General features: G+C 45.6%; 1 pseudogene across 1 annotated transcript; it reads left to right on the forward strand.

The window, feature by feature from the left end:
• The first annotated feature begins 16,422 nt into the window (after positions 1 to 16,422).
• On the forward strand, positions 16,423 to 18,291 carry LOC128779461 (protein tyrosine phosphatase type IVA 1 pseudogene; annotated as a pseudogene). Its single transcript, XR_011650448.1, has one exon. The product of XR_011650448.1 is annotated as a protein tyrosine phosphatase type IVA 1 pseudogene (transcript).
• The last annotated feature ends 4,596 nt before the right edge of the window (positions 18,292 to 22,887 follow it).

Here is a 22,887-nt window from a genome sequence, read left to right on the forward strand (position 1 = left end):
AACAAATAAAAGAACCTTTTCTGAGATTCCTCCTGCCGCAGGCATGGCCATTACAAAACCAGTTCTGGTTTCGCTTTCACTCTGTCTGCACCCTCAGATCCTGTTTCTTGCTAGTGAGGAGAGTGTAGTGGGTCGAAATGTGCTGCTGGTGGAAGACAGTCAAGGAGGGCCACCGGATATTTTGGGTACCCTAACCCTGCTTATGGGACTCGGTTTCTCTTCCCAGTCATCTAAGCCAGCTGGGAGGGCTCGGAGCACTGGGTGACCAACCTTTAAATCGCACTTTCCCGGATGAGCCAAAAGTTAAATTACGTGAGATGGAATTCCCTGAGAGGCCCCTGCAGGTCTCAGGGATTCGACCCCAGACACCTCCATGAGGCCCCCACTCACGATGACACCCGAGATCTCGAGCCAGAGGGAGGAAGTGCCTCTTTTCTTCGGCGCTCAGCAAGAAGCTGAAACGCTCATAAATACCGCGCTAAGAAAGCTGATAAAAAGGGAAAGACTTTGCTTTATCCTCCCCCAGACTCAACCTAGGCAGGGATCGAGCTGCAGGGTATGGGACTGTGAACGCTTTTCCAGTGTGCCTCTCATTGCGTGGGCTTTTGCTTGCGGCTGGCGGGAAACCTAGCGTTCTGTCCCGGTCCACGTTCCATCTTATCCTCTCACGGGAGTCTTCTAGCAGCAAGCGCCCTAGTGGCCTTTAAACGCTTGACCCGTGCCCGCAAAATGCAGCAAATGCGGGGAGAGAGAAAGCAAGACTCCCATTCATGGAAGAGGGTGCAGGGGAGAGAAAGGAGAAGAGAACCGCTCAAGGGGCAGCACGACAGAAACCTCTCCTCTTCTCTGTGACACGCCTGGGAGCCTTACTGAGAGACGGCCCTGTCCCTGGGGGGATGAAAGCACCAATTTCCGTCCTCTTAGGCATGCTGTCCATGATGATGGCTCCTAGCCTGTGGTCGAAGCAGGTCCCGACTTCTCAGCTCCCTGTTTGGGCACCAGATGTGGGGGAGCTTTGCCTGCAGAGCCCCCGTCCACCGCGGATGAGAGTAAGTCTACCGAGACATGATCTGCTTGGGGAGGAAAGGTGGCCGATCTCTCCAAGGAGAAGGGCTAAGAGCCTTTTCCTCAAAAGGCTTTTATTGGGTTCAGTTTGCACAGGAATAGAGGTAAAGCTCATCAGTCATGGTCAGGCAGTCAGGATCAAACAATAGGTAACATTCAAAGAACTCTGAGGGCTTATTCTCAGTCGGGGTCAGTTAGCTAAAGGGCTATAAAACTTTGGGAAACAAACTCATTTCATGCTTGGACCCTTATGAGAAAACTGAGCGCATTCTTAGCAAAGCAGTTTTCACAGGGTTTTATGTATTCTGTCTTAGGCCTGATTGCACCCAGGGAATCTGCCCTTTCCACCACCACAGGGCTGTACCGCTCTCTGTCATTGTTTCAGGCTTAAGGCAGGCAGGGGAAGTAAGGCAGCCAAGAGAATAGGTGACTTCTTGCAGACAGAATGAGGACTCAGTCTATGTCGAAGCTGAGGGGCGAGGGTCCATCCCCCCCTTTTTCTATAGCCCCCCAGGTCCTTCCCTGAGGGCCCCTTCCTGACCATGCCTGTCTTAGGTCATCCCTCCCTTGAGGAATCTTACCCATCATTGGCTAACTGGTCAGGCTCAGGGTCAAGCAGGGTAAAGTAAATTGGGCAGAGGTGGCGCCCTGGCCAGGGAGATAAGCTTTGTCTCCTCAATGGCTTGTGGTCCCAAGGTCTTTCACTCAGCCTTAGCCATGGGGGTTTACAGCTTCTGAAACAGGGCAGGGCGCTTCCCAACAACTGCATGCTTTCCCTACTGTCCAGAGGACCACACATTTTTCTGGAGACCACATTTCCAAGCATGTCTCCCACCCACATAAAGGCAGAGTGCAAAAGGGTAGAACCAGGGACTGCCGGCCAAGATGGAGTATAGGGAACTGATCCACGCGGGGGAAATGTAGCCCAGATCCCACTTGGAAAAGCCAGTGGGAGCGAGGTCCGGCAGGCAGGACCCATGCCCACGGACAGCTACTTCTGTGGGGAATCAGGCCTGCCCTGTACCTAGGTTGCTCTGAGGCTTGCTTTCCCTGAAACTCCCTCACCCTGGATTGAGGCAGCAAATGTTGACTGAGTATCTTTAACTTCCTAAAGTCTGTGCTAAACCACCCAAGTATGGAGTGTAACCAGTTCAACCACTTTCCCCCTGGAGCTGTAACATCCTTCTCTTTGATGTAATCAGCAGCATTCTGTCCTTGGTTGTGTGTAAAAGGTAATCACCTACAGTGAACATGGGCACAGTAAATGTGGAGCATCCTCTATGTAAACTGCCCAGAAAAGCAGTAAAAGCCTGTCCAGGCAGGGATCGGGCTTTCTCAGGGGCTCTCTCTGGCCCTCACACCCTCTCTCACTTAGAGAGTGGCCATGCCATCCCTTTTTCCCCAACAGGATTTTTGTAGTCCGTGTGAATTTGTCTATTGCTGCCACAGCACACAGATCCCACGGGCCGGGATCTGCATCAAGTTCACAGACACCTGATGCCAAAACATACACAGGCCCTGGAGTCTAGAACCTGGACCCTGGAGTAGAGCCAGAACCAATAGCTGAATGCCAGACCTCCGCCCCAATCCTAAAACTGTCCCCACAATCCAGGACAGACCATGTACACTGAATGCCAGTCACTGGACACCAGAGACTGACAGAGAACCCTGGACACCAGATTCCATCCATCAGACCCTAGAGCCAGAGCTGCCTGTGGATCCCACACACCAACCCAGCATGCAAAGCCACACCTAAAGAGACTCCACATCCCAGACTCACATCCCCAGGCCACAGACCCTGGAGACAGAACCTAGATCTGTAACCAGGACCCCACAGCCAGACTGCAGAGTCGGAGCTGGATAATGGAGCCCAGTTGCCAGATGCCAGATGCAGGAGCAGAACCGAGTCCTCCCAATGTAAACAGAGCCAGCAGTCAATGAGGAACATTCCTAAGTCAGAGCAACTGGCCTCACAAATACTTTTCATGCCTGTGTAAACGTACAAGAGAAGAAAGTGACTCCCAGCACTACTAAATTATACCAAGCCCTGCAGAAATGGACCATAAAGGCTGACAGAGCAAACTATAATATTAATGCTTAAACTTGCCAGGAGGTGTCCATGATCCCTCAGAGGCTGCACTTTCCAGAAGTTACTGTCCCGGCCACGCTTGTCACATGGCCAGCTCACCAACACTGTGGGGTTTAAAACATTATTTTTGCCATACCTGCTAAGTTCTAGGAGCTGGGATAATAATCAAATTAACATAATCTAATTAACGGGAGGTATTCAATGTCAAACACACGGGCAAGGGGAATTCATGTTCAAATGAATACCAAACACAATGAGGTGATATTGGGTATATAGGGTATATTGGAAAATGGAAGAACAGAGTCTTAGATTTCAAAGGTGAAATGGGGGACACGCAGGTAATTTAGAAAAATGGGCAGCACACCTGGCAGGTTAATTTCTGTCGGGCAACTCCCAAAACTTTACTACACAAGGAGACAGTAAGAGGGTCAACAAGCTCTTGCCAGGAGCGTCACTGTCTGAAGCTGAGGTGATGGTGCTGAAGCTCTCTTCCTAAACCAAACTGTGGCAACTGAACCTCTTAGGAAGAAATGAGATGACAATCCTACGTAATTTCTCAGTCTTCCCTTTCTTAACAGCCAAGTTTAAAATCAACGCGCCAAGTGCAAAATGTTGGCGCTCTTCATTGCCACCTTTGAAACTTCAAATAGAAGTTGTATATCCACAAGCTACATTTGTACATTGTTCCACATTTCACTGACATAATCATTCAGTTTTGAGAGTAAGTTACTTTACTTAAATTGTTAAATCTTCCTTAAGTAAATGGTGACGTACATGTACTCCCCAAATTCACCTCATATTAAACACCTGAGTGCTTGCTTACATGGTGGGGAAACAACCTTTCCTGTGACCTCAGGAATCTTTGGGCTGGTCTAATAATCCAACAGGTATGACACAGATTAGCAAATGAAAATGGCCAAATGTAAGACATGCATAGGCGGGACAACCTCACTCACAGGAGAGAGTCAGAAACCCCACACGCAGAAGAGCATAAATGAGACAGCAATGATGTGAGGGGCCTTGGGGCTTCAAAGTATCCTCATAAAAAGGGTCAAGGGCCCCCTTCTAGCCGTCCTGCTTAAATCCATTCAGTTTGGAAAAATTCCACCTGAAATGAATCTACATATTCCTTGACTTCTCCTAAAATAGTTAAAACCCGCCTGGAAGCTACAGCCCCCAGGAAATGAAACGTTCCCGTTTCCACATCACTCACCACTGTAAAATAAGGGTGAAGGCAGCCAATGCTGTGGTCCCAGTTACTCAGTAATGACAAGTCACAAACCAACACCAGCTTTGAGAACTTCCAGATGCAGTAACTCCTGGCAAGAAACGTCCCAACTCTACCAACCACAGAGAAAAGCAATTACCCTCTTGACACTTTCTACCTGATTCCTCCAGACCATGTGGGACCTGTCCAATTTGGTTACAATATCAACGTTAGCTTTCGTGTTTAGGGAAAACTGCTCACCGTGGCTACGGCAAAGAAGACCGGTTCCTGCCACGGTCCAGCCGCAGCAGGGTCCAGGGGTTCCTGAAAGGTGGGTAAGGCGTCGGCGATGGGAGACAGACGACATCACGCCTCAGAGGACAGTGAAGCTCTGTTCTGTTTATTGCAAGTACAAATGGATTTTTATATTTTCCTTTTTGGCATAGATTAACATTTGCAAGTGTATAACATGATCAGTTAAGCAGAAACATCAATACAAAGGTAACCATGAAAAGTACAAAAGTTTCCATGAATATAATTATATTAAACAAAGATTGTTTTGACCAAAGTTTCCATAGATTCAGTTATAGTGAACAAAGGTTATTTTAACTAGGGGAGTTATAAATCAGACGATTAGACATTTTCAGAAATTGTTCATAGGGCAAAAGTATATGGTAGATTGAGCAGAGGCAATAAGGCCTTTGTGATATCTAACTTAGCTATCTATCTTTTCTGTCTAAAATGTTTCTCTGTGCACTATAAACTTTAGCTTCATAGTAACTGTTTCTATATGCTTAATAGCTAACCAGCTTTTCTTATTTCTATGGCTGTCTAATTGATATATATTCTTATTTAAGGTAAAGGAGGGGCTGTTCTCCACCAACTTTTAGACATTCAGGGGCTATTTCATTAGAGGGGATTATTTCTTACTCAGGTTTATAAACACATTGTTTAAACAATTTTTGGGCATGATTCAGTAGTCTGGGGAGAACTAGTTGTCCCTTCAGAAGTTCCCTCAAGGTTCGAGCCTCTTTCTCCTCATGGGAATCAAGGTTCAAAGTAAGACCGTGAATAATATCAACAAGGAAGTTACTAAGAGCAATCCCAGGAAAACTGCCGCCCCCCTTTGTGTGCCACGTTCTCCTCCAGAAAGATGGACTCCGTGAATTCCTTCCTTCCATGTCCGGACCTTGTCAGACAACATGGTTGGAAGAGGACGTGGCAGGTTCCGTCAATCATGTCACTTGATCGGACCAGAACTGTCCCCAAACTCTGTCTCAGCCCTTCCCCTGGCCAAGCACGCAGTGAGCACCAGAGTCCCCTGGGGCGGTGTCCGCTCGGACAGGGCCGTTTCTCTCACCAGGGACATTTCTGGCGTATAAACGCTGACTCTCCCTACTGGCACCCGAACAGCCAAAGAAAGGTCTGGAGAGAAAAGCGCGCGTGTAACGAGCCTGCTGCCCGGAGGCCGCCCGTGTGCGCGGGTCCCTGACTCGGGCGTCCGGAGCCTCCGCGAATGCAGGTGGGGTCCAGCGACCCTGTCCCTGTTGTCGCACCGCGGAAAGCTCCTTCGCTCCTTCACTACAGTCCCCGGACGCTGGTTTTCCCGTTTTTTCTTCTTTCAGAACCTGGAGAGAGAGGGGTGAGCTCGGCGGTCTTGGAGAGCGCACCCGTGTGAACCCTCAGCCGGCTCCGGATCCGCGAACCCCCGGACCCGCGCTGCGCCCCGCGCGCCCGAGGGAGGCCAGAGGCCGTCCGCGGTGAAGGCGCTCCACTCCGCTCTCCTTTCCTTCCCACCGGGGAGAGGACCCCCCAAAGCTGTGTTGGCGCGCGACTCTGTGTCCCGTCTCCCGCCCCATCGCTCTCCCCCCAGACCCCTCTCACGGTCTCCCTCACCTGCGCCCACCCGCAGGTCCCCGTCCCCAAACCTCAATTCTCTAAGCGTTCCAGCGGAATTCCGCGCGGGCCCTTCCCCCTCCTGCTCCCAAGGTAATCCGTTCAAACCTCCTGCAGGCGGCTCCGGTCCACCCTCTCCTGTCCCCACCACGCACCAGGGTCCAGTCCTCTTTCCAGACGCGCCGCCCTTCCCTTCTCACCCGGGCTTGTCCCCAAACCCCGAACCACCGGATCGCAGCCCCGCCGGCCTCTCCTGGCCCCTCCGTCCCTCACCAGCCCCTCTGTCCCTCGCCGGTGGCCGAGACGCGGTGCAAGCGTCCAGGCTGCGCGGGCACCTGCCCCAGTGCAGCAGGCGGAAGGGAACGGACGCCTGGGGAGACGGAGTCACGGTGGTGAAGCGCTGCAGGTGTCCCAGGATGACAGCCTTCCGTCAGTGCTCACACGTCTCTCCTTAATACCTGTTCTGTGACGTCGCTAACAGTCAATACTCTTGCTTTCCTGCATTCCCAGATTCACCATCTCAAATCTCCCTTATGGACAATGCGGACACTGGCCAGATGGTGAGATCCTCAGACAACCTCCAGGGGGCGCGATTTCTCTTACAAAACACTGCTGGTTTCTGCAGGACAGGGGTCCAAGCCCTGAACTCACTTAAAAGTAAGTATCCTGTTCCTGTTTTATTGCATCATTAATGAACTCACCGCCAACAAGATTTTCTCTCGCTCCTCACATCACCTCATTTCTTCATAGTTTTTCAATTGTTATCTACTTTAAATATTTTTACATAACTAAAGTAATGTAATTTTATTATTGTACAATAGCTTATTTACTTAGATGAATCATGAAAAGCAACATAATGATTACAAGTAACAGAATTTGTTACAGTGAGGGGAGAAAGCCCACAGAAATAAATATCCTTTCTATGTATATAGAAACAGTAAGTTAAAGACAGAATCGAAAAGAACCAATAGCAACAAAACAGATAAAACACCTACCACTAACCTCAGCAAGAATGTGCGTGATCTGTGTGGACAAATGTTACAATGATGCCCAATGAAAGATGCTTGAACAACTGGAAAGTGACATCGTGTTCTTCGATAAACAACGTAACAATGTCAATTGCCCAAAGGTGCTTATAAATTGAATGTAATACAGTTTAAAATATCAACAGTTTAAAACTAAAACAATCTCCTTTTCAGTTCACTTGTTAAAATGGGGAATGAAAAGGGAATTCTGGAAAAGCAAATTAATAAATAGAACCTAGCCCAACCAAATATAACCATATATTGTGTTACAAACAGACATTAATGAAAACAGTGGGTAATGGCCTTTGAATAGGCAAATTGATAGGACAGAATAAAAAGTTCAATAGTAAATGTGAAATCAGATGGAAATTTTCTATGATAAAGATATCTTGTAGATCTGTGGAAAAATACTTGGGATATAATAAAATGTGTTGGAACAACTGAATGGGAAAAATATTGGGCCCCCTATATGACATCCTCCACCAAAATCAATTCTTTAATTGCTTTTAATAGCCACTCATAACTAATATCAAACACTGAGAGCTATCTGAAACATACCAAGAGATCTAAAGTAAAAGAATGGGAAAAATATACTACATGAACATTAACCAAATGAAAATTATATAACATATAGTAGACTTGAAGGCAAAAAAACCCCCCACTACTACAAATAAAGAGGAGTACTTCATATAAGTAAGTTCAATCTACCAGTTAGTTCCACATTTTTATTCACTTAATAATATAAACTCAAAATTATATAGAACAGAGCTACATGGAAAACTACACAAATTAATAATAGCAATAGGAGATTTAACAAACCTCTATCATTCAGGTTCTTTTTCAGAACCAATACTGCGCACAAAAAATAGTAAAAATATAAAAAAATAACATGAGAAGCAAATTGCATTCAATGTGCATAAGTACTTCACTACACCCCAAAACTGCAAGTTACAGATGCTTTCCAAGCACCCTGGGAACTTTTTTAAACACTGACCATATACTGATATAAAGCAAGTTCCAACAAATTTCATATATATTTCTTGCTATCACTGCCATTGATCCAGAAATCAGTAACAACAGATAGCTAGAAAGTACTTATATTTATAAATTATGAAATAGACTTCTAAATAACCACCCCAAAACAAATCACAATTGGAGTTAGAAAATAATTTGCGTGCAATGATACTAAAAACACTTCTTACCGAGGCCAGATCACTCAGGTTCCAAAGATGATCCAGCTTCAAGATCAGTGGTTTTCACCTCAGGTTGACTTTTCCCCCAAGGGGACATTTGGCACATTGTGTGGACACCTTTCAGACTGTCCTTAGGGTGGGGTTAAGGTGGGAGTTACTGGCATGCACTGAACAGAGGTAAGGACTGCTAATAAGCACCTACAATGCAGAGAAAAATCTCCCAGGAGAAAGAATTATCCGTAGCCATGAGAAACCCTCCTCTGTATGGAGCAGGATGAAGAGTCCATTAGAATACAAACAGCATGTGACTTTGCACCCTGGATTTGAAATCACGCCTCTCTTTGGACAGACAGCTTGGGGACTGAGAGCTAAAGAGCAACAATAAAAAATAACAGTGCCAGCCATCTTGCAAAGACTGGGGACAAATGTCCTCGGCTAAGAAAACACCTGGGAAAGCTCACAAGCCAAGGAAGACATGGCACCTTAAGAGACTGCACCAACTGTGATAAACCACAGCACTGAGGGTCACTGTCTGTTTTCATTGCCCATAAATCACTCTTCAGTAACTGTATCTTAAAATAACTTAGAATCTATAATTTTACTCTTTTATTTTCCAGAATTCACCATCAAACGTTCTCCTCTTTGAAAATGTGGACATTTGCCATATTGTGAGTTCCTCAGACAACCTACAGGGGGCACAATTTTACTTACAAAATACTTCTGATTTGTAGAACACCATTGCTCCAGGCCCTGAACTCATTTATGATGCTAAGATTCATGTTACTATATTATTTAATTACTAATGAACTTATAACTAACACATTTTAAATTCTTCATGTCTTCATGTTTTACTCAAGCTTTAACTATTTTTTCATATTTTATGAAAAAAGTAATGTAATTTTATTTTTGCATATCTTATTTACCTTGAAAACTCATCAATATCAACTTGAAGTTATTATAAATGATACAATTTAGTAAATTCTATGATAAATAACATACAGAAATAAATAACTTCTATACATACAAAGAATAATTTAAAGATATAATCAAAGAAAGAACCCATGGGACACCCCCAAATCCGGTGTGTGGTCCAGATGATGTGCTCGTACAGAGTGGTCCCAAGGAACTGGTGAGTGGCATTGGGATCTGAGACTTGTACCTCAAAACAGTCTTTAAAAAAAAAAAAATCAACAGTCACTGATACTCCAGTATAATCAACCACTTTTCCTGCTGACCTGCTCTAAGGTGTCATTCCCCAAAATGGCCACGTGATGGCAGCAGAGACTGACACAGGCAACGCATATCCCACTAATGCCCTGGCTGAAAGGTTCCTTCGCTTTTTACTGTAAAATGCAATGAACGGTACACTTTTCATTTTCCCCCAAAATTATAACTGCACAACATCATTGCCATTCAGTTCCACTGCCCTCTGCTATCTTTCAGGCAACTTCCCATTCCATCGTCCCACAGCACTGTTACCTTTAGCAGCAGAGAGCTCCTCCAGGTGCCTTCTGCAGTCTTCCAGGGAACGGAAATTTCTCTCTACTGAGAAACTCGGGATACTGAACTAACCGGCCATGCAAAGGTGCAATTTCTGGTGAGCATTGCTGATGAATCACGACTGCGCGGCCAGGCTGGAACGATTTTTCCCGGGTCGCCAAACAGAAACGTGCGCTCCCACCTCATCCTGAAGCTTTCGCATCCTCTTCTTGGACTCTTTCCCTCAGATGGTGCTTGCAGTTGGTCTGATGGGGCAGCATGTGTTGCGAATATCCCACTGGTTTTCCACAAAGAGCTCCTCCTACAGGACTCCCTCCCATTTCACCACATAGGCAACCTCACCTCCTCTGGATGAAGACCGCCCTGTGGAGGGGCTGCTGGTGGTGGTTCCTTCATTTGCCCACAATCTCTCCTGTTCCACATTATTCTCAAAGTTTAACAGTTCATACCCCCCTAGCAATTTGCTTGCAAGCAGAACGGTTTCCTTAGGTTTTAGTAGAGAACCGCACGTGGGAATGAGGTCAAGAAAGTGCCCCCCCATCCCTTTAACTTCTGTGGAACCCAAACTTCAAAGCGATTCACGTAATCATGCAGGTGCAAATGATTTTCAACACTCCATTTGGATACTTTGAGTATGTCACCTGTCTCCCACATGGCATAACCTGGTCTGTCCTCAGTTAAGGTCTGGGCTCGATGGCCGTGAACTGCTAATGGTCTGCCAGACCCATGGGGCACCTTCGTGTGAGAAATCTTGGGCATGAAACTTTGCAAACCACTTCTGACAAATTTCATCACCTAAGGGTGCCTTCTCCATACACACTACAAATCTTTATTTTGGCATTCCAGATGTGCTTTCACCTTTCTTGAAATGACAAACCCTAATGTGCCAAAAGTGTTCCTTATGTTCACCCATCTTCAGTATGAAAATAGCCACAACATCACTCAATGGTTTTGATGAGTTTTTTCTTGAAACGCATGCTGGTATGACATCTGTCGTGATACACTCTAACAGAACAGTTTCACGTGAAGTTAAAGACAAGTGTGCAATCCAGAGTCACATGAAGGGGCAGGATGGCAAGGGTGGTGGGGGGCGAACTAAATTTTGGGCCAACCCAGTATAAAGAAAGCTTCAACCAGAACCGCACCATTGAAATCAATACAGTGTGTGTTTTGCTCGTGCAGCACTAAAGCTAGAGTTCACTGAGATGGGTGCCTGGAAAGTTCTCCTGCTTGGTACTTCTGAAATAGACTCCTACAGAACCTCCAAAATGAACCACATTGTGAGTTACAAAGTAGTTTGAACTGAATGATGCTAAACATACTACATACCTAAACTTGAGAACAAAATCTGCACCCTTAAACACACATGTTAGGCACAAAAACCTCAAATTGTACAAGAGTGGCACTCATTTGAGGAACCGAAAAGAGTAAATGAAGCCAAGACACACTATAGGAAACAGGCCTCTAGACGAGTCTGGAAGGGCATGTTCAAAAAATGATAGCGATTTGATTTGATTTTTCCTCTGAGTGGAGAATTTTGAATACATTTTATTTTCCCCTTGTTTAAAGAAGCTGCAACACACAAGACAAATTACAAAAAATTTTCAAACATACTTAGACCTTGTAAAAACCTGACTCTATCATGCTAAAAGCCAGTTCCAACAAATGTCATATAACACATGTTTAGTGCTCCCTTTGCTCTTAATCTAGAAGCCAATCAGAAAGTAACCTGACAATCCTTACATTTAGGTGTCTTGAAATGCATTTGTAATTAACATTGCTATCAAATGTCATTGATATTCCACTGGAATCAACCAATTCTCCTGGGGACCTGCACTAAGGTGTCATTCCCCCAAATGGCCACGAGATGGCAACAGAGATGCACATTTGGACCACGGGTACTTTGATCTTTGCCTAGGGGTTCCTTTGGTTTTTACCGGGAGTTGCAATGACAGGCACATTCTTCCTTTTCTCCCAACAACGTGACTGAACAGCAGTTTCACCGTTTTCTTCAACCACCCTCTGCCATCTTTCAGGGAACTTCACCATTCCGTCTTCCCAAAATACTGTTATCTGTTGGAGCAGAGAACTCTTCCAGGTGCCTTCTGCAGTCTTCCAGGGAATGGAAACTTCTCTCCATTAAGAGAAATTCAGAAAGACTGAACTAAATAGCCATGCAAAGTTGCGATGTCTGCTGAGTACTGTGGACAAATCACGACTGTGCAGCCAGCCTGGGAACACTTGGGCCTGGTCACCAAAGGGAAACATACACTCTCACCTTATCCAGAAGCTTCCGGTCTTCTGATGACAAACTGCAGTGGTGCTTGCAGTTGGTTTAATCGGGAGCCGTACCTGTTGCAAGTAACCCCACTGGTTTTCTACTAAAATACTCCCTCTCGAACACACCACATACACACTACCACATTATTCGGATGAAGATGCTCCTTTTCTTTTTTTAAATATCCTCTTTTTATTTTTTTTAAGATTGTATTTATTTGCTTTTAGAGGGAGGGGTAGGGAGGGAGAGAGAGAGAAACATCAATGAGTCATTGCCTCTTCTGCACCCCCTACTGGGGACCTGGCCTGAATCGAACCTGACTGGGATGTGTCCTGACTGGGAATCGAACCTATAACCCTTTGGTTTGCACACGGGCACTCAATCCACTGAGCCACACCAGCCAAGGCTGAAGATCCTCCTTTGGAGGAGCTGGTGGTGGTTCCCTTCATATGCCCATGATCTCTCCCATTCCACATTATTGTAAAGTATCAACAGTTCTTCCACCTCCTAACTATTTGTCTTGGAAATGAAACATTTTCCTTGTGTTTCCTTAGAGAATCTCATGTGGAAATGTGGTCACGAAGGGTTTAATCCCACCTCCACCCACCCCACTTAACTTCTGTGAAACCCAGACTTAAAACAGACTAATGTAACTGTGCTGGTACAAATGATTTTCCACGCATGACTCGGATACTTTGAGTATGTCACCTGAATTCCATGTGCCATAACCTGGTCTGTCCTCAGTTCACATATGCCCTGGATGGCTCTCCACTGCAAGTGGTCCACCTACCCGTGCAGCCACTGCACCCGAGAAACCTCCAGCATCAAACTTCCCAGTCCACTTCAGACATGTCCCATCAGTCACAGCATCTTCTCCATAAATCTTTTCTTGTCTTACAGTCACGCTTGTACCTTTCTTGAAATGACCAGCCTAAGTGGCCAAATATGTTGCTTACGTCCACCCCTGTTCACTGTGAAAAGGGCCACACACACATTCACCAGTTGCGATGAGTTTTATCACATGCTGATGTAATAGCTGTCACAATACCGTCTAATAAATACAGTTTTGAATAATGTTAAGGGCAAGTATGGGAGACCAGAGACAGGTGATGGGGTGGGGGTGTGGGGGTGGGTTTGCAGGCTGAACTGACTTTTCAGCCAAACAGACTTATTGGCCAAATGGTCTTTTTTGCCAAACAGGCTTTTTGGCCAAAGAGGCCTTTTGGCTGACCTGATTTAAGGCAGGGTTCAACCAGCATCGCAGCCGCAAAATCATATACAGTACATTTTTTGCTCCCATAGCATTTAACCTAGTATTCACAGAGAGAACAGATGAATAGACAGTTCTGTTGTTCAGGACTTCCGAAAGAGACTCCTACAGAAGCTCCAAAATGAACCACCGTATGAATTACATGATAACTTGACCCGAATGATGCTAAAGATGCTAGTTACCAATTCTTGATAAAGAATCCTCACCCCTCGATGCAGAGGTCAGAAGCAGGAACTGGAAATGGACAAGGTTTGCACATGAAGGAGGAACCGAAAATGGAAAAGGAAGTCCAGGCAAAGTTGAGGAAACAAGAGTACATACACCGATAGCGCTGATATTTGCTTTTTTTCTGCACTTCTTGGTGCAGAATTATGTATAAATTTTACCTCCACGTTGTTGAAGGAAGCTGCAACAAAGCAAAGACAAACGAATTTCGAGCACACCTTCAACTTGTCCAAGACTGACGCTACTGTGCTACAGAGCCAGTTCTGAGAAACGTCACATAAAACGTATCAATGGCTCCTTTGGCCTTAACCTGAAAACCAGTCACAAGGTAACTGGACACCCCTAAAATTTAGATGTTTTCGAATGCACTTGTAAATACCACTGCCACCCAAAGTCATTGACATTCCACTGGAATCAACCGCTTTTCCTGCTGACCTGTACTGAGGTGTCATTCCTTAGAATGGCCACAAGATGGCAGCAAAGACAAGCATCTGGAACACAGAGCATACTATTGGCTGGGCCAAAGATTTTGTTTACTTTTTACCATCAGATGCCATGACAGAGACAATTTTCATTTTCCCCCAAACAATGGGACTGAACAACTACTGAACAACGTTGTCACCGTTTTGTTCCACTGCCCTCTGCCACCTTTCAAGCCACTTCACTGTTCCATCATCCCACAACATTGTTCTCTTTCAGACCAGAGAACTTTTCCAGGGAAGGGAAATTTCTCTCCGATAAGAGAAATTCACAAAGACCAAACTAAAGGGTCATGCAAAGGCGCAAGCTCTGGTGAGGACTGCGGATGAACAACGACTGCCCAGCCAGGCTGGAACAGTTTTCCCCTGGTCACCAAAGAGAAGTGGGTGCGCTCCTGCCTTATCCTGAAGCTTCCCTGTCTTTCCTGACAAATTCTGGACATTTTCCCTCAGGTGGCTTTCACTTGGTCTAACAGAGATCAGTACTTGTTGGGAGAAGCCCGCTGGGTTTCCACAAGGAGCTCCCACTGCATGACATCACCTCCTTCGGATGAAGACCCTGCTTTGGAGGGGCTGCTGGTAGTTCCTGTGCTTCCCTCAATATCTCCTGTTCTGCATTATTCTCAAATATCAACGGTTCATCCCCTCACACTTTGTCTTGGAAATGGAATGTTTCCCTTCCATTTCTGTAGAGAATTGCATGTGGAAATTCAGTCAAGGTGGGACCCCTACCACCTCGCTTGACTTCTGTGGAACCTAAATGTCAAAGAGATGAACATAACAAAGCTGCTGCAAATGCTTTTCGACACTTGATTGGGATACTTTGAGTATGATGCCTGTCTCCCGCGTGCCATAACGTGGCCCATCTTCTGTTAACATCTGCCCTGGATGGCTCTCCACTGGTCCTGGTCTGCCTACTCATGCGGCAACTGCGCATGAGAAATCTCCTGCATGAATCTTTGCAACCCACTTCTCACATGTTCCATCAGACTCAGCATCTTCTCCATACACACCAAGCATCTTTTCTTGCTTTACACTTGCGCTTGTACCTTTCTGGAAATGACACAGACTGAGGGGCCAAAAATGTTCCTTATGTTCATGCATCTTCAGTGAGAAGAGGGCCACACACACATTCACCAGCTGTCATGAGGTTTTTCATCCCACGGGGATATGACAGCTGTCACGATAATGTCTAAAAAACAGTTTCCAATGACATTAAAGGCAAGTATGCGGGACCGGTGCCAGGTGATGTGCTGGGGGTGACGCAGAGGCAGTGCAGTTGTGGGGGACTGAACTGACTTTTTGAACAACCCCATTTAAAGCAAGTTTCAACCATCATCACAGCCTCAAAAGCCTATACGATATTTTTTCTGCTCTAATGGACTTGACCTAGCACTCACAAGGAAAGGATGAGGACAAAGTTCTGCTGCACAGACCTTCTCAAATAGACTCCTAGAGAACCTGCAAAATGAACCACTATTTGAATTACAAGGTAACTTGACCTGAATGATGCTAAAGATGCTACAGACCAAAACCTGAGAAAGAAATTCTCATCCTTGAATGCACACATTAGAAACAGAAGCTTAGGCCTCGGCGAGCGTATTGGCTCCGTTTCTGCGGGCCAGCTTGGCTACGCTCTCTTCTCGGAGCCGTTCACTGCATGGTAGAGTCTGGTACCGCCGTCGCCGTCTGCAAAGACTTCGCAGCGCCACCACGACCACCGCCGCCCCCTGCCCTGCAGCCGCCGCCACCTCTGCCATCTGTGTCGCCGCCGCCTCGGGACCGGCTATATGATTAGGCCACAATCTTCACTGAGTAAACATATTCCTCAGTTCTGTGGTGTTCTTGGTCACACATTTATGGAGTTTCTGAAGGGCAGTGGAGATTACTGCCAGGCACAGCACGACCTCTATGCAGACAAGTGAACTGTAGAAATTCATTACTACTCCACCAAGAAGCCCCCATAAGAGTGGTTAACCTGGACACAGAAGTGTTGAATTGAAATCTGCAGAGCATTTTACAAGATTTCTGACCTGGATGGGGTAAACCTCAGTGCACTTCCTTTCTATTGCCTCAGTATTACTGGATTGAAGAATTGCTGCTTCTTGTTAGGAGGTTCATTTCATTTCCCATTACTCCCAACTTCATACTCAAAGCACAGAATTTCAAGTGGAGTATATTGAAGTAGACTCAGTTTCTTTGCACCATTTCTGTATTCAATTTTTAAATTCTTTCATAACCCCATTGAGTGTTTTTTAACTAAATTAACATGGCTCGAATGAACCGCCCAGCTCCTGCGGAAGTCACATACAAGAACATGAGATTTCTTATTACACACAATCCAACCAATGTGACCTTAAACAAATGTATAGAGGAACTTAAGAAGTATGGAGTTACCACAATAGTTAGAGCATGTGAAGCAACTTACGACACTACTCTTGTGGAGAAAGAAGGCATCCATGTTCTTGATTGGCCTTTTGATGATGGTGCACCATCATCCAACCAGATTGTTGATGACTGGTTAGGTCTTGTAAAAATTAAGTTTCGTGAAGAACCTGGTTGTTGTATTGCTGTTCATTGTGTTGCAGGCCTTGGGAGAGCTCCGGTGCTTGTTGCCCTCGCATTAATTGAAGGTGGAATGAAATATGAAGACGCAGTACAATTCATAAGACAAAAGCGGCGTGGAGCTTTTAACAGCAAGCAGCTTTTGTATTTGGAGAAGTATCGTCCTAAAATGCGGCTGCGCTTCAAAGACTCCAATGGTCATAGAAACAACTGTTGCATTCAATAAAAAACAGGTGCCTGATGCCATTGCCTTGGAAGTGGAACTTGAGATAGGACCTAATTTGTCATACGTATTAGCCAATGTACTGGCTTGGTGAATAAATCTAGTGAAGCTTCCATAGGAGTATTGAAAAGCAGTTTTGCCAGGCCACAAGCTTGACATAATTACAACTTCTATGTTCGGGTTTCAATCAACCTGTTGTTACACTTAACAAAAGATTCTTATCTTCAGCTTTAAAATGTGCTTATCATTTGTACCAATTGATTTTTTTCTGAAATCATGCAGTATTGAGTTATATCTTTAAATCTATTCCCATGCCAGAATCTTATCAATATATAAGAGATTTAGAAAGATTAGGTGCCAAAATGTCCAGCACAATACTTGTATATTTTTAGTATCATACAGAACTAAAATCCCAGGAACCATGAACACTCTGGACCTTATGTGTTTAATCCCTTCAGTCATTTCAAACATAGAAAGTAGGCCCTATATGGTTATTTGCCTGCTCACTTTATGTTTACATCTCCCACATTCATACAAGTATACATCAGGTTTGCTCAACTTCTTGATTTTTATACCAAGTCTTAGTGATTAGTTAATGTCTTTCTATAAATCTCATTTTGTGCTGTTATGGGAAGCCTCCATTTTGAAAATCTACATTGTACAGAAGCACATGTCTTTAATGTCTCCGGACAAAAAGCCTTACAGTTAATTTAATGTTTGCACTTGGGGTGCAACTTATAGGGAGGGCTTGAGAAAAGAATGGGAGGGAGCTATTAAGTATTTTTAGTAAAATGTTGCCTTTGTCTTGTGTGGAACATGTAGAATAATGCTCTTTAGTAAATATTTTTTAAAAGGTAAAGGTAGAGATGCTTTGTTGTAGCTGAAACAATTCTTAATCATAAAAATTCTGAAATTATATTTGTTTTCATACATTCTGTTTACCAGCTTTTGTTTGACATGTGATTTTTTTTTCCTTCCCACCCTCTCTTGCAAAAAAAAAAGTGGGTTTCTGCTAATGAATTGAGCAGACATCTAATAATTTATATGCCTTTTGAGCTGTGTAACTTAATATTTGGATACTTGATAATTTGTTTTATTATGTAATTGATAAAATGGTGATGTGTATTAATGTTAGTTCAACCATATATTTATACTGTCTGGGAATGTGTGGTTATAGTTCTGTGGGAGAAATAATTTGTCAGTGTTCACCAGCTTGTAAAAAGTCTAGTGCGAGAGCTTAAACATCTAAATAAATAATGAAATGCATTTATCATCACTGACATTGTTTTGCTTAAAGTTAACTTTAGAAAATGTTAAGACTGAATTGCATATCGCTTAGTACCATTTGAAGTAAAAGTTTGTCTTTTTTTAACAAATGAAAAATTAAATGAAGTTAGCATTCTAGGAAGCTTATAAATGCAGTTTGTTAGGGTCGTGAGAACTGTTTAATATTAAAAGTGCTTTTCATTACAAACTTAGCTTTTTAAAGGTTTAGATAATTTTGAACTATTGTGTACTATACTGTACTGATGAGAAACAGTGTATAGTAGGGGAAGTCTTTGATTTTCACCAATTCCACCAATTAGTAACTGGTTTGGGGCAACTTCTGAGCCTCGGCTTTCTCATTTACAAATTAATAATTACATAACTGTAAGGTTTTTTTAAAGTTATTTTCAACATAAGTATTTGGCACAAGAGGGTTTAATATGTTAAAGCTTCCTTCAGTAATCTGAGACATGTCTTTTTGCATACATAGCTCACGTTAATCTGAAAGGGACTGAAATCAGATATCCTTGTCTGATTCTTTTTTTAAATAGCAGTTACAACCAAATAAAAGACTCAGAATTTGAGTAGAAAACAAAACAAAACAAAACAAAAACAAAAAAGAAACAGAAGCTTAAAAATGCACAAGTTTTGCGCGCATACAAGGAATCTAAAATGGTAAACAAAGTCCAGGGAACGTGGAGGAAACGAGCCTGTAGACATGTCCAGAAGGGCACGTACATACAATGATGGCGCTTATATTTTACTCTTTTTTTCTTGTACCTCTTAGTGAAAAATTATGAATAAATTTTACCTCCACGTTGTTTAAGGAAGCTGCAACAGACAAAGCCGATGGCAAATGATTTTGAAGCACACCTGCAACTTTTAACAAATTGATTACACTATAAAGCCAGTTCCAACAAATGTCCCATAAACCACGTTTATTATTCCCTTGGCCATTACTCTGGAAACCAGTCTGCAGGTAACTGGAAAGTCCTTACATTTAGATGTTTTGAAATGCACTTCTAAATACCACTGCCATCAACAGTCATTGATATTCCACTGGATTCAACCACTTTTCCTGACTCAACTAAGATGGCATTCCCCAGATTTCCCACGAGATGGCAGCAGAGACGCACTCTTGGAACACTACTATTTGCTTGGCCAAAAGGTTCATCCAGTTTTTATGTAATGATGCAAAGGAAGAGACGTTTTTTGTTTTCACCAATAACTGTATTGAACAATGTATTCACCGTTTTGTTCCACTGCTTTCTGCAATCATTCAGGCCTCTTCATAATTCCATCCTCCCAAAAGGTTTTATCGTTTGGCCAAGCCAATATAAAGCCAGTTTCAACAAGCATCGCAGCATTGAAATTATATACAATGTTTCTGAAGTGCTCTCATTGCACTTCAGCCAGAATTCACTTTCCAGAAATGGGACTCCGAAGTCCTTATATTTGGTAGTTATGTAATACACTCGTAAACAATCTCAAAAGTAAAACACAATTTCAATTACAAAATAATTGAAAATGAAGGGTGATAAAGATACTACATGCCAAAACTTATGAAAGAAATCTTCACCCTTAAATTCACATTATCAGAAATAAAAGCTGAAAATTTACAATTTTTGTACCCATATTAGGAACCTAAAATAGTACATTAAATCCAGAGAAAGTAGACAAAAACGTGCACATCGACATCTCTGCAAGTGTGTATACATAAAACGACAGTGAAACCGGAAAAGACATCGGCGTTCGGGCTGCCCGTCACTACCAAACCCAATCAGCAGCGACAGGGACTGAATCTTTATGGCGCTTTGTTCAAATGGCCGGTGATCCGAGAACATGGCAGGTTCGCACCCTAACAGGCCATCTTAAATTCCATTTTAAAATGTCCCTTTTTATAAGGAGAGCAAAGCATAGGTAAGGGGTTTGGAATTCAGGGAAAGTTCATTGGATTACAAACGAACAAGTTCAGCATTCTCACCCTGGGTGGTGGGCATCTCACCGGGAGCACAATGGCTCAGACTCAGACACCACCTGGAACTGGGTGCGGCCTCCTGAGGCACACAGGTGGAGCTGCTCCTGATCTCCTGGAGTCAGGGTGGGTCCCACCTTCGGTTCCTGGAACAAAGCTTTTACAGGCATTGCTTACTAAGCTTATTAGCTATTACCTAAACTGAAATTTTCCAACTCTTAAGTCCCCTATCAAACAGAAGGTGATCAGCATGTTAATGGCACGTGAACAGTGCATGAATGGCACGGTACAGGGCAAGGAGGGCACGTGATCAGCGTGTGAACAGGGCAAGGAGGGCACAGATGATCAGCACGCGAATGGCATGTGAACAGCGTGAGAATGGCACATGCACAGGGCAGGGAGGGCATGTGATCAGCACGTGAATAGGGCATGGGTGACACGTGATTGCCACGTGAATGGCACGTGAACAGTGCATGGATGGCACACGATCAGCACATGTATTGCACGTGAACAGCACGTGAATGGCACACGATCGGTGCATGGATGGCATGTGAACACTGTGTGAATGCGGCTTGAAGGGGGGGGAGGTGAATGTGGCGTGAACACGATGCTCCCTCCCCTCTCTCTGGCGATCCTCACCGTTCCTCTGGGGGTCCTCTCGTTCCGTGTGGAGGTCCATACAGGGACTCATTCCCAGGTAGAGATGTCCACATGCCATTGCCGGGGCATTTTAATTTTTTCCTGTTTGTTGCTTTTCTAAAGAAATCTGCTTGGTTTTTGTAAATTGGCCTTGAACCCAGTGGCTTGGGTAAAATCACACGTTAGTCCGGAAGTTTGTGGATGTTTCTGGATCTTCCCTACAGATGCCCCTGTCATCTGTCCCTCTCCGACCCTCCCTCCCACTTCAAGTTTCCGGCTGTGCGGCTTGCCGGCCGATCGCTCCTGTGTGTCCCTGGGAGGCGCAGTGTCAGTGGGCGCCCTGGTTCCACTCCCTGGTACCCCGGCACCTCTGGCCAAAGTGGGAGATGTTTTGGAGGCAGCTGTGTACTTGGCACCGTTTTCCCTTTCTAATGGGGCGTCTCACTTCCTTCAGCACCTCCTGAGGTGCCGCCTAGCTGCCCGGCAGCAGCGTGCCCAGCAGGGGCTCCCTGGGTCACTTCAGCCCAGTCTCCTCCGAGCCCTGTGTCCGGAACCCCACCCAGCCCGGGCACGGCTGTTCCCCAAGGTCAACATGCAGCCGCCCACCTCACCCCTCAGCCTCTGCTCGGGGTGGCCCAGCACCCCTTCTTGGAACGACCCGAGTGCTGGGCTGAGACGCTGGGAGGTGATCGGGAGTGGGATTCCCCCCCCCCCCCCCCCCCCCCGCCGTCCCGCCAAGGGGTAATGAGAACACGGACCCCCCGGGTGCGGTCCGCAGAGGAGTGACCCCTACAGGAGCCACTGTCTCTGCATCAGGAAAAGGACCCTCTGTTTGGTAAATTATTACAAAATCAGTCTTACAGCTCAAAAGGGCCACAAAATGATACACTCAGTGGGGGGAGATGCTGCCAGATGGTTTCTTATTAAAAACCATGATGTTAAAAAAAATAGAATTCTGTAATAACTCGACAGAGAGCAGAAGGGCCCCTCCCCGGCTGGCCCTGCAGAGCGATCTCTGTAAAAGGCTTTCTGTAATTTCAGACTTTTATTTGCTGTTCATCTCGGTCACTTTGGAAGCTCAGCTCAGCTCTGGTTTGGGGATTTCACGAGTGTGTTTAGTGCCCACAACTGAGTGTTTCGATCCATTAACTGCACCAAGTCGAGGTGCCCCCGATGCCTGTGGATGCCCCTCAGCTCCTGGCCATCCCTGCACCCCAGGCCACCACCGACTCCTCGCTGGGGACCTCGCAGTGTGGGGAAGGGACCCTGCCTGACCTCGCTTCTGACACAGGCCCCTCTCCGGGTCTCTGAGCACCCCCGTCCCCAGCTCCTGTTCAGAGGTTCCTGTCTGGGAGCACTCTGTTCTCCACGCTGCCTTCGCTGTTGGACAAAGCTCAGGGTGACCCACGGTGGGGACTGTGTGCCAGACTCTTGGGCTCTGGGGGGCCGTGATGTGCCCACAGGAAGTGTCTGCTGGTCTGGCCGAGCCCCCACACTAGCTGCCCGTCCTCCAAGGGGCCCGCATGCAGGGCCAGAGGGGACCTCATTCGAACAGCACGTCGCCAACGTGCGGATGGTTCCCCGAGGGGAACGTGCACCCCAACAGTGTTCCCTGCAAGGGAAGAGGGGTCAGTGTCCTGGCTCACATGGCCTCCCGTGCCTGCAAGGCCATCCCGCTGACCCATAACCGACCCCGTGGGACAGTTGGCCCCAGGCTGACCAGGAGGAGTGAACTGCATTCTCTCACCTCAATCTGCCTCCAAGACTACTCCCTGAAGGCTGGTCCGTGGGAGTCCGTGTCCTGGGCTCAGGCCGCCACACACAGGAAATCCCGTCTCCCCAGAGCCACCTCCGTGGACTCATACCTGGTGCGGGTCCTGATCAGGTGGGAGTTTGCCGGATCTGACCTGACACTCGGAGAACCCCAGTCACCCACCCGAGGACAGTGGCTCCCCCTTAATGTCACATCTGCATGGGATTCCGTCCAGAAAA

The sequence above is a fragment of the Desmodus rotundus genome, chromosome 10, assembly GCF_022682495.2.
Source record: "Desmodus rotundus isolate HL8 chromosome 10, HLdesRot8A.1, whole genome shotgun sequence".
NCBI classification, from domain to species: Eukaryota; Metazoa; Chordata; class Mammalia; order Chiroptera; family Phyllostomidae; genus Desmodus; species Desmodus rotundus.